Source organism: Phasianus colchicus, chromosome 17 (genome assembly GCF_987193195.1).
Source record: "Phasianus colchicus chromosome 17, bPhaCol1.hap1.1, whole genome shotgun sequence".
Taxonomy (NCBI): domain Eukaryota; kingdom Metazoa; phylum Chordata; class Aves; order Galliformes; family Phasianidae; genus Phasianus; species Phasianus colchicus.
In genome coordinates, this window is record NC_143452.1 from 7,479,562 (window position 1) to 7,492,667 (window position 13,106).

Below are 13,106 nucleotides of genomic sequence, written 5' to 3' on the forward strand. Positions count from 1 at the left end.
CTTTACTCTTTGTAGCCAATTAATAACCTGTGATCCCTAGAGCAGTAATTTCAGGATCGTGTCATTATTTGCTAATTCTTCATTTCTTCATTTGTTAAAGAAAATATTAAAATTGCAGTCAGCCTCAGTAGGACAGACCCATGCATCATTGAAGGAACCAGTAATTTATGATGCAGTTGGAGCTCTGTATTAACATCCCAGGCTGTAATGAAGTTTCATATTGAACAAGTTCAGGAGAGATTTTATGATTAAAAAATCTGAAAATGCTGTTACACATTTGCATTCCTCTTTAGATTTTCAGCTGGGCTTTTTTATTTTGGGGCACTCCACTAATCAAACCCACGTGGGCTTTGTTGGGTCACGCTCATTCCATCCCCTATTTACACAAGTGATCAGCTTTATTTCACCATTTAAGTCTGGGAATTAGATAAAAATACTGCTCAGTTTTTTGCCACTTGGCAATGGTGTGGTCTTCCTCATGCCTGGGGCATGACTCATGTATCCTGGCACTACCACACAGCTGCAATCATTTGATCATGGAGAAGCTGAGCTGCGAGGGCAGATCTCAGGGTTGCTGGAGCAGAGTGAATGCTTGAACCCAAAGCCTCCTTAATCTCTTGCTTCAGCCTAAGTCAGTGTTTCTGTAAATGTGTGGAAACATACTGCCTGTTAATGAAGTGCTTTGGTAATGGATGTACTCCAGCAAACATGGGGTTTGAGTGCAGGAGTTCTCTTTTTGTGTAATAGGGACTTCAGTCCACACAGCCCATTAAACATAAACTGGGGTAAAATTCATTAATACTTCATGCACTTTTAATTGAATAGGACTGTTATTGAGTTTGCTGGTTGCCAACCCCCGTTAATATCCCCATTTCTTGTGTGAAGACCTGTGAAATTGAATCCCTCCTGCAAAATTATACCAAGCCAACTTTCATCCTGCTACTTAGCAAAGACCTTTGGTCCTTGTTTCTCGCCTCTTCTCCTCAGGTATAGCACTTGTCAGCTTGTATTATGCAAACTTGTAAACAACAGTAAATGAAAAAGATAATGTCCAGGTGGGAGGTCATGGAGTTTTTGTGTGGGCTTTGGATAATCCCCAAATAGAATTGCAGTGTTAAATATATACCTATGTGTGTATATGGATATGTTATGCAAATACATATTTATATTTATACATAACAACGTACACACACACACATATATATTAAACTTTATGAACACATACTTTTCCAGTAATATTAAGTTCCAGTCCTGGAAGATAGAGCAAGAGTTTTGCTGTATCAACAGTGTTGGTACCAACAGGTTGAGAGGGAAAAAATAAAAAATAAAACTGTCCCGTATGTTTTGTTCCTTTTTACTTTCTTTCATGTTGACAGTGGACCTGGCCAGTTTGACTTCTGTGAGAGGTCAAAATACTTAATGAGGAAAGGCATCTTTAAATGAACACTATTTTTCAAGTCAATCCTGCAGTTGAGAATAAGGATTGGAAGTCTGCATGCAAAAAATATAGCAGGTCTGACTTTTTCCAGGAAGTTTGTCAAGACAAAAAGACCTTCCAAGCTGGTATAGCTGCATTCACAACAAATTCGTAATGCCAAGAAATAAAGTTTTTATCTGAATGAATGCTTTGAATGGCCAGTTCCCTGCCCTGTTCTCCTCTCTTTGTAAAGGCACTAAAGGTTAAACTGAGCAATCCAGTAGGGATTTTTTTTGTTGTTGTTTTGTTTAATTGAATTTCTGATGGCTTTAATCCACCTACCAATGGTTTATTGCATAAGAAGCATGTCAGGGACCAGAAAGGAAATGTCTGGAGAGTTCAGCAATACAGAGCCAACAGAATGGTTCCAGATGCTGCGAGCAGGAGCAGGCTTCCAGCTGTTGCAACTGTCACTGCAGAGCAAATACTCTGCCCCCAAGTCCCAAGGAAAATACGGGTAGTGTGACACACCAGACACAGCTGAGATGCATTTTCTGTTGTTCTGGATATTAAACTTTTGTTCTCCTTTTAACACTGTAATGTAAAATAAAAAATATGCATTTGCAGGAAGTTATCTGTGGGCCTTGCCAGAGATATGTCATCTGATTATGCGTGTAGGTAGCATTTAACATAATCTGCCCTGGCACATTTGTAAGATAAGACAAAAATAATATTTTATCATTGTGCAGTAACAGCCCCTTACAGAACTCCAAAGTCTTAATTAGGGATTTCTCTCCAGATCCCCACTTGTCTTATGACCATATAGATGTCTAAATTAGATAATTAATATAGTCCATACTGCATGATAGTATACTGTGATTTCAGGCCCTTGGCAGTAGGCTCAACAGAAACGTTTCCCTTTCATATCCTAGGGATTCAGCTAAGTGGTTTCAGTTAGATGTTCCTCTTATGATATTGATTTTACTTTTTAACTTCTTTATGGTTTCTGTGAGGGAGTGCAATTGTCTCCATTCTTCGTAAAATCAAGTAGATGAAATGATATTGGGTTGTTTATGATATTTGGCATAAATGACATTTCATATTTTATTTCATATTTTAATCAGTATTTGTACAATCCTATGGTCTGTACTGTGCACATTAATATACATCTAAGATGTACACATCCTGAACTGGGAAAACCTACCTGGTGCTTCAATAATATTCTAAATCTTTTATCTCTATTTTATGTATCAGAAAGCTTCTTGCAAATTCAAGCTCTAGCTTTCAAGTTCCTAGTTTCTACCACTGTAGGAATTGCATTTAATTTTTAAACAAATTTTTAATGAGTGAAACTAGCACTGAGAAGTCAGAATCTTGTTCTCTTAGTAGTATAAAGCCATAGTTTCAGAATTTTCCCTTGGTTATTCTTTGAACGCACGTAGTTGTATTTGCCTTTTTCCAATTACTGAAGACAGAAGGGTCCCCAAAAGCATGTTTTTATACTATTAGAACAATAAATGTAATGTCAAAAGCTGTACAAATTACAAAAATAATGGACTGATATATATCTAGTGTTTTCAGGACTTATTAATATCAGTGGCAAGAAGCTGAAAAAATGAATAAAATGTAATAGATTTAGGTAGCAAGAGAGCCAGCCTACAACCAGAGTAGCATTAAGTTAGACTTTCATCCAAGAACACAATCTTCTAGCTCCTGAGCCATTGTTTTGAAGTGGTTTTTGGATAGCATACACAAAAATGGCAATTGGGTGGGGTATAGCATACATACATTGGACATTAATGTTGGCTACAGCAGTGATTTTAAGTATAAGTTTCAACAGCATGAAGTTATTCTGAAATATGGAATCTCCTTAATAGTTAAGGAACTATGTAGTACCTTATAGTTAAAGAACTCCAAGATTGCTTTTGGGATTAGCAGCTGGGCAAATACTGCTAAAGACTATAGGACTGAGCTCACTGTCTGGTGTCCTCATGTGCAACTTGTGTCTCTTAAATGAAGAGATTCATAATGTAACTTGAAACTCCTCACAGGTCCAACCAGGAACAATGTGATCATACTCGTGGGAAAGGATTCTAGATTAATTTTCCAGTACAGGTCAGCTAGATAAATAGGACCATTATTTTGGAACATCTGGTTTCATCTGAGGGTGTCTCTTCTGGGTCAGAGATTGCTGGGTCACCAGGACAAAACTCCAGAAGCCACAAACTTAGCTTTGTCACTCCTTGCCCTTAACATATTCCAAGCACTAACTGCACGTAGCAAGATCCAAGACCAAATTTACAGGCAACAGAATATAAAGAAAATTAATATGAGAAAGTCAATAACAATTTCAAACTCAGCTGAGGAACTGAGGTCACCGCTAATGAATTTGTAGTACCCACTTAGTGGTATAATGGTAAGACTTCATCAACGTGATGCATTTACTGATTGTGTGATTTATTCTAATCAAAACACCTGAAAAGGATATACGTGAACAGTAAGAAAACCACAAACAGAAGTAAGGTGTGAGCATGAAAGCCACAACACCGTGCTAGCCTTAGAGAAATTAATCCTTACACAAAGTATTTTAATAGTCTGCATCATAAGAAAGAGGTTCATGTTCACATATACCAGCTATATCTTGAGAGGCCTCAGGATAAATGCAGAGATGCTGAGAATCTGCTCTGTAAAATAAATCTCACAGTCAAAAACCTTCCTGAAAAATTCTAGACCAATATAAATACATTTTTCTCTGAAGGTAGGTAAGTGGATGTTTAAGACATGTAAATGAAATTGTTGAAGCAATATTTTGACTAGTTCTGTTATTTGATTTAAGATTTTTTTATTATTTTTATTTTATTTTGAGATTCCAAGTTTTTCCCTGTTTGGGATAGCTTATTGCTTTAATATGTGAAAAATATAGTGTTGATAGAAAATCATTTCTAGGATCATCTAACATTTACCTATTGTTGTTCTATGCAAATTCCTGTTGTATTTAATATTTTTAGAGGTACATGGGAAAGAAGTAAATGTCAGAAGAATCACATTGCTTCTGGATATGCAGCTGACCCTGTTTGTGACTCTTGAATTTTGAGTTTCTCATGCTCTCTGCAGAGGACATTTTGGCCAGCTTCTGTTTCTCATTACACGTTTACTTCTAGCTACTTCTTTTTGGGGCTCAGAAATTATTTCTTAATTTAAATAACTCATTGAGATTAATTTGGTTATTGTCATTTCCTCTGAATTTAAAAGAGTTCTTTTGTTCAAACGTGACTTATTTTTCAGCTCTTCTACTCTTTTTTTTCCAGATGTTCTGGTATAAAACTGATTTACCTGTGATATTTCTTCTTCTCCTGAGAAATTCGCATCTGTCTCCGGCATCTGTCTCTAACTTCATTTAAAAACAGTGGAGGAGGAACATTAATTTTATGGATATATTTGTATCACTGTATTTCCATCGATAAATCATTTGTTATTTCCAAGAAGAACCCGAAACCTCTACCTATCGATATTTTTCAGAAGCAGAGCTAATGCACAGGGGCTAAAAATAATCTCATGGAGCGAAAATGAAAAATACAGAGGAGTCAATGCTGTGAGTTAACACTGTCATCTTCTGCATAGTTTTACCTTTAAAGGGCCGAAGAATGAGCAAAGCCTTGTTTTGTTTCAACAAAATATATAGCAGCAATCAGTTCCTGTACAGCTTTGATATTCTTCCAGCTTAAATCTAGAGATTTCAATCACTTCTCTGGGAAGAGTGTAAAAACCATAAGCCCGCACACAAATACAGTCCACAGAAAGGGCAAATCCTCTCCCCAGAAGTTCCATCTCCTTTTTAAAGGCATTTGGCTCAGAAGACCAGCCCATGTAGTCAGATATTCATCAGTCTACGGTTTGAGGCATCATTTCAGAGTCCTTTGGTCTGACCAGGTAGGCCCAGCTGCAGATGTGGGGCTGTGCCTGGGTCCAGATGAGGTCCTGCAACCTGAGTGGTTGTTCAGTGCTCCATCCTTTGTTCACATCATTTCTCTGTTTTCTAGAGCAGACCAGTAGCAGAAAAAAAGGATAAAGCTGCTTCACACAATGAGGTTGAATAAATTGCTCCTTCTATAAAGTAGACGGAAAGTCCTGTGATTCCCAAACTCAGTCTCCCCATTCTGGGGATAGTATTGTTTTCTTCCACTGATCAGTTCTCACAACGTACTGCAGCAGCCGTGACCGAGAGGCAGTGTGTATTGTTGCTTGGGGCAAAAGATTGCACGGGTGTCAAAATGTCAAAATAGTTCCTCTGTCTGCTGTATTTACACTTCTCTTGGGACTGAGGATAGCCAAATATGCAAGCTTGCGTTCTCCTTCCACATTTACATCCTATTTTTAAATTGCACCTTTTCTGGCACCTGGGAGGGGTTAAACAGATATGTAGATATACTCCAGAAGGTGCATAGTCTACTTTTTTTGTACTTTGATATAAAGTGGGGCATCTGTTTTAAAAATAAGATGACTAGTTTGGGAGTAATTACAAAAATATTAATTAAAACCAGTTTGTCTCTCCAGTATTACTGGCTGAGTATTTCAGGTTTAAACACCCATGAGCATGGAGAAGACAATACTAATAATTAAAAAGGAACCAAAATAAGCCAGATAAAGCTTTTAAAAATTAGAATTGTTTTCTGTAATCCTCCATTTCAGACGCTGCATGCCGGGGCTCAGTCTTTGGATTTCTTTAATCATCTGGATTGTCCGGTTCTTCCTCGTGGTTTATCCAGTGCCACAGAAGGATTAAACCAGCATAATGGGCACTTTTTAAGTGTCGACATCTTTCTAATCAGCTTGACAGTGCTCTGGTTTATTCCTCCTTGTAAATGTGGGATCATGAAGATGCTGTACTGCATATAGCACCACTTAGTGGCAGACAGGCCACTTCAAATACTCTGGAAATCTAATCCAAGGAACTTCGTTGCGAGTGAGTAAAAAGAAAAGAAACCAAAACGAAGCAGTGTGTCCCTTTTTCCCCCTCTCTGACTATTTACATTCAGAACCTCAAATTTCAAAATGCTGCCAAGTGTCCCTTCTGCACAGCTGCACTTTGTTTCTGAGAAAAACAATCACACGTTTCTTTCTGTCCCTTTCCCTCTATTCTCTGTGTGTGTTCCTGATCTGACTGTGCACACAAAGCTGGACAGGTATCTTTTGCATGTGGCCATGACTGCCATAAATATTAGCTCCCATATGTCTGATATAAACAAAAAGGTGCTATTCTGAATGCTGATTTGCTTGGTTATGAATATGATGCATAGAATAGAAAATAGGAAAATAACACAAAGAGGATACATCCCTGCATTCAGCAACCAGAGATTATCAAAACAGTACAGGTAAGTATTTTTCCATGCAGGAGATTGAGTTCAAGGATGTTTATCTATGGTACTTGCAAGAATTTGTCTATTACAATGAATGATAACAATGTTTGCATGAGCTTTCTAACTTTTGGGATGCAAAGAAAACAAGTTAGCATTTAGGGATAAAGAAACCCATAGTAACATCAGTGCCTGGAACATTAAGACAGACAGACTCCAACATTTTCAACAAAATGTACTGAACCTTCCCAAAGAATACTGTGCTGTCATATTGCAAACCCTCCTGTGATGAGAAGAGAAGGGATGTGATTGAGACACACAAAGTAAAATTTACTTCTTTCCAATACACATTCTGGACAGGCAGTGGGAGGATACCAACATCAGGCTGAAGTCTAATGGTACCACATCTTGTTCTGTAACACAAATTATATTTTGTTGACTGTTTCCTGACAGTACTTCTAGAAATGGCTCTTTTCAAATCATAAATTTGTACATTATGATTATAAGCAAATCAGAAAACAGTAGTGCTAGAGATGGCAAATTACATTCATTTCATAAAATTCATCACAAGCTTTTGCTGTTTCTGTCTGAAGCCGTATCAGTTGTCCTATGTCTGATCATGTGCATCAGTTATTCCAATACAGTATGGAGAAACAATTTTTTCAATCAGTTATGTGTCCAAAATGCATATGCAATCGCACATCTGAGTTGTGTGTACAATTACGGGGAATCCATGCGTGCACTGGGTAATTTCTCACATAAATGCACTTAATTAGTCATCTGTGCCTGAGTTTTCCTATTTGCATACATACTTATGGCAATTTTGCATGCAAATTAAGCACTTCATATATATATATGTAAAAGTTTCACTCTCATCATGTTTACTAAACAGAAGCTTATGTTAGGTCTGGACTAAAATAATTGACTTGTCTGACAGTATACAATATAATGCAATATCTTTCATGTGGATAAACATAATGTCTGCATCCTGCTGAGGTTTTCACAGTGAGGTTATTACATTTATATCTCCTAAAAGACTTAAGGATCAGTTGTGTAAATGACCACGCCGTTGAGCTCTCTGGGTAGCTGATGTACAGCCTCCTCAGCTCAGCCTGTAACTTGTAGCAGGTGGAATTTGTATTGGTTGTTAAAGTGTTGCAACAAAAATGTCCCATCTAAATCCTGCTCTCCTTCCTAGGCCTCAATAAACTCTGTTACATGATTGTGCCATTTCCTACTGATGGATTCTCACAATCAGAAGTACTGAAACAATGTCACTTTGTTAAACCACAAGCTGCCTGCAGCTCATGCTAGAGAATGGTGCAGGAAAACCTCCCACAGCATTTCTCTCTCCATCCACTATCTATTGGAGTCAATCTTCGTCTTAAGTTTACTTGATTTTGGATGTATTTTTAGTGCCTACACTTTTGCTAAACAAAGTTCCAGTCCCACTTATGGAACTGGGAGCAGATCAGGTGATGTGAGACCTCAGGATCCATTTGCCAGTGTTAATAAGAAAAACACAAACTACCTCATTTGATAAATACACGAGCTCAAATAATTAATCTTTAGAGTTCAGATACTTCTAGACGCTGGCAAAGGCAGCAGTTACACTGCAATCAGAACTCAGAACTGCCCATGTGGGAGCCCCACCAACATCCAGAAATAGCATGTATCAGATGAACAGCTGAGTTCACCTACCAGAGGTACTTAGCAAAGTTTTAACCCATGTGAGCCTATTCTTTCTTTATGTGTATGCATGTGGGGAACTTGTAAAATTGTTATTATTTGCTCACAGTCGGTCCATATTATTCATTTGGTTATGCACATGTAATTCCTAAATAGTTCCCTTTCTTTTATTGCTAGGCTTTATTCAATTTAGGCATGTAATATTATTGGGGTTGGAACCAGATGATTTTTAAGGTCCCTTCCAATGCAAGCCATTCTATGATTTTGTGATTCCATGACCAGTAGAAATCTTCCATTTGATACTACCCTAATTTATAGATAAATCTGTGATTCAGATGTTCAGATAAATTTCATACACATCTTGAATTTGACTGAAGTTATATAAAGACAAACTATAAATTTATCACCACCTTTTTAAATTGGAAATGTGCTGAATCTCTTTGAGTGTGTGATGTTTTGTCATAAAGCAGTCTCCTACACATCTTTCCCTCTCTCTCCCCTCTTTCTAACTTTTGTCATTTTTTTTTTTGCTGTTCTATTACCAAAGTCCATAGGCTGTCAAAGCTGTGTCCTGTGAAGTGCTTTGTCTCCCAGGTGGTTTTTGACCCAAAATGCTGACAGCTCCAGAAAATGACTTATTTTTAAAAAGGTAACTGGCTTTCTCTGAGGAGTTCTGCCTCAGCATTTAGTATGCTCACACACAATTTAGAGTATCTGCTGGTGTGCTAAAACTGTTGGATGTATTCAGGAGGAGGAAATATTTGGGAGGCATACAAACAAGCTGAGTGCCACAAAAGGCAGAGTGCTCAGAATGTAACTTTTCATTAACTTTACCAATCTGCAATGAAAACAACAAACTTTTTTTTTTTTTTTTTCACCAAATAAGAAAAGAAAGGCTAATCTGGATCATTTGATTTTGATAGATGAAAAAATGTTTATTTATAAATATTGCTGCTTGTACCAGAGACCAGAGCAACTTACTTTGAGATCTGGTCTGGAATACATTCTATACATATGTACTTTTTAATGCTGATAGAGTTATGTCCACTAAAAAAGGAGTGGGGGCTGGAGGGGAGAAGGAGATGGTGAAGTGATGGGAATTACTGCTATAAACAACAAGAACAGAAAAAGCTGCAAGTCTGACAAAGTCCTCCTTCTCCTGCAGTCCCTGTGAGGACCTGGGGACACCAAGTTTAATTACATCGATACACATTTGCAATTCTTTTCTGTGCAATGAGTAGAAATTATATGTTTCTTTATATGTTAGATCCTGCCTGCTTCCTCTGCTGTCTTGCTGAATCTGTAAGGGCAAAAGTGGCTGAGAATAACACAAATTCCGCCTGCTTTTCATGCTTGTTTTTTAATACCACTGCTTTAACTTGCAATGATGTAAATCTATTAAACTTCTCAGTCTACTTTTCCTTACTCTTTAGTTTTTGCAATGATACAATAAATGAATTTGAGGAAAAAAAGTAGTAGAAATTTTACCATTCTGCATAGGTCGATTGTGTTTTACAATACTATACTGAGAATTACATAGTTTATGATGTATTACCTCATCTATGGTGAAACAGGCATCGAATTGGGATTTTAAAATTGATTTTAATATAGCCATTGCTGGCATGCTGCCATCAATGCCTGCAAGTCCCCACACTGGGGAGACCACAGTGTGCCTCATAACTGGAGGTCAGACTACACTAAAGTCGGCCTCCCCTGATCAGTGTAATTAACTGAGCAGGAAGGTTTGGTGTAGGGCCTCTGAAGTTATATTTTCCTCATTGCCATTCACATTACCAACTCAGAAGGAGAAGCAACAGGAGCCGCAATGTCCTGTTGAGTAGATAGCGTGAAAGAGAGAAAGTTCAAATTCCTTGGCATTGCACCATGTCTAGCAGGACTGAAAATGTGACTTCAAAAGATCTCTTTAACCAGAAAGATAGCTGCATCTTTCTCACCCTCCATACACAGGTAGCGCGTGTAGGGGAGTACAAAATCAGCTTAGATTGATAAATATTCTGTCCTTGTTCTGTGCTTTTTCCTGTGGATTCTTTCTTCAAATCACTTTCTCCTTGGTGACTCATGATTTTGTCTTTAAATTTTGTACTAGAGCCAGATCATAGGAAATCCAGAATCTTGAACTGTGTCCAACCATTCGTGTAGCTCCACTGATGTGCTGTTTCTTTACAGAATTGTGTAAGTGTACCAAAGTCTGGCTTTTACTGTTGCTTATTTTCCCACTGTGATTATGCTATTCCTACTCAGGAGCTTCTTTGTTTCCAATGTTGGCTTCTGTCTAGATCTAATGGGTCCACCCTTCTCTGACAAGTAATTTCTTCATAGCTTTGTCTTTTCTTTAATGTTGCTCTTCAATTTCCCCCTGTCCCATCTGCCCTGTACATCCTAAAAAGATCCCAAATGTGGAGTAAATCTGAAGACATTTCTTATTCTCTTGGGTTTTGAACCACTTATGCAAATTCATAATTTGACATTATTATCAAGCCAGAAGAATCGAATCATTGTTCCTCAATGTCTGTATACATGCATTCCTTTGTTATTCCTTTTGACATAAAACCAAAATTAGCAATAATGACTCTGATTCATCAGTTCAAAAACTATCTCCTACTTCATAAACAAAAAAACATTAAATAATACAGACAAAACCTAAATTTTGGTCTTCACATAGTATTAGTTTCTTTTTTCCTTGTTTTTCAGATTTTTAAATCACAACATTTATTTTCTGTAGCCTCTATGCCACAACTGTTTAACTGAATCCAGTGTAATGTGTACGTATCAGAGAACTGATCAGGTTAAACCAGCAGGAATATTTCCCAGATAAGGAGTTGAATTCAGACATCAGCCCCAAGCTAGGAAGGGAAAAGTCTCTTGAGACTTTGTTTTCTCACTTCTTGTCCATTTAATTTGTTATTCCCGTGCTTTCATGTACTTGATGGCTGCTTGACAATTTTATTGTGTGTTGTGCTGTCCCTCAGTGATCACACCTCCCTCTCTCTTTCTCTCCCCATGAAAACACAGCTCACATCTGATACTCATCTCCTCTAGCAACAGTTCTATTGTCCCCTTGATATGTACGTGTAACTCCCAGTGCTGTCAATAGGAATTACATATGTGCATCAAGGAGAGCAAATTCCCTGGTGTACTCTGTTCACCTCATTATCTTGGCACAGTCAGTTCTGTAGATGTCTCATCTATGAGCCTTTTATTCTCTTGAGCGTTGTGTAGTGTAGCAAGTTGGCTCTTAGGATCAGCAGTTCTGCTCTTGAGGTGTTTAGCAAGTTGATTTAATGTGCATGTAGAGTCTCTTAAATGTCTACATCCAGCCAAATCCACATATCGTAGTGTTCATATGTTAGATGGCGGAGCTTTCCTCTTCCTTTTTATGCATGAATATCAATTCATAACCAGTCTCCCAGCAGACGCAAAGTGAAGTACGACTCTGAAGCTAACCTTCCCAGCTAACACGTTTCCAGTCCCAGCTCAGACCTCTACACTTAAATGCAATAATTCGAGAAAGTTCAGTAGCTGCAGAAATGTAAATGGCAGATTTTCGTTTTCTTTAAAGTCCTGAAGGAAGGCATTTTAGGAATACTTCACGTTAATTGCTTCTAAACAAGGAGATGGCTGAAGTAGTAACTAATCCGTCAGTGAAGTTTTAACTCTTTCCAAAACGTGGTCGTTGTCAAGGGTTGAGGGAAGATGGTAGAGTGGAAACTTCCGTGCCTCTAAACCAGTGATTCCCACTGACTACAGAAGGGGTTTGTATTCTCCTTTTCAGATTATCTGATCCTTCTGGAAATGCCTTACTTTGGGGAGCTACCTGGTGTCTCACATAGAGGTTAATGGAAATGTAACTGGGAAATAACTCAGTGCATTTGCAATCATTCCATAAGCACAGAATCAGTAACCACAGCTTAGAAAAGAGGGATGGCAAACTAGTTTGGGAAAAAAATCCCTTTGCCATCAGATTAGAAATCCACTGTAAACATGTTGAAGAATTCTATCTTTTTTTCACTACTGCTCTGCCTTTTCTTCACAATCTGTTGTAGTGTCAGACTTATTTTGACAATACTTGTAGAACTTGTCATATTAACAAAGTTATCAAAGAGAGTGAACACATGCGTAGCAACGGCTGCAGTCCAGCAAGAGTCAAAATTGCTGGCCACAGGTTTGCAGAAGGAAATATTCATGCTTTGGTTGCACAGATCCAAAACATCCCCAGAAGTCTCCAGAGTAGTTCTATTCACGTAACAGCAGCAGCTGCCCTTCAGCCTGGAAAGATCTGCTGCAAACTTTGGAATTTAGGATAAAAATAAAAGGAGCACATTTAGATTATATGTATATATATATATATAAGGATATATTTTTTCTATCTTAGTGACATCTGATTGTTTTTTGCTTTTGTTCACTTGCTCCATAAAAAGGGGGTATACACTAAATTCAAGGCAATGATGGGGTTTATTTGATGTTATATAACACGCTCAGAAATACTTGTTTAAAAACAAAATAAACCCTATAATCCACCAAGGCTGTAAATTGGTGGGGTAGGAACAATCTTTTCATTATATGTGCCTACAGAGCTCAATACAATGAGGTCTCAGTTCGTCGTTAACATCTCTAGGTGTTAACAC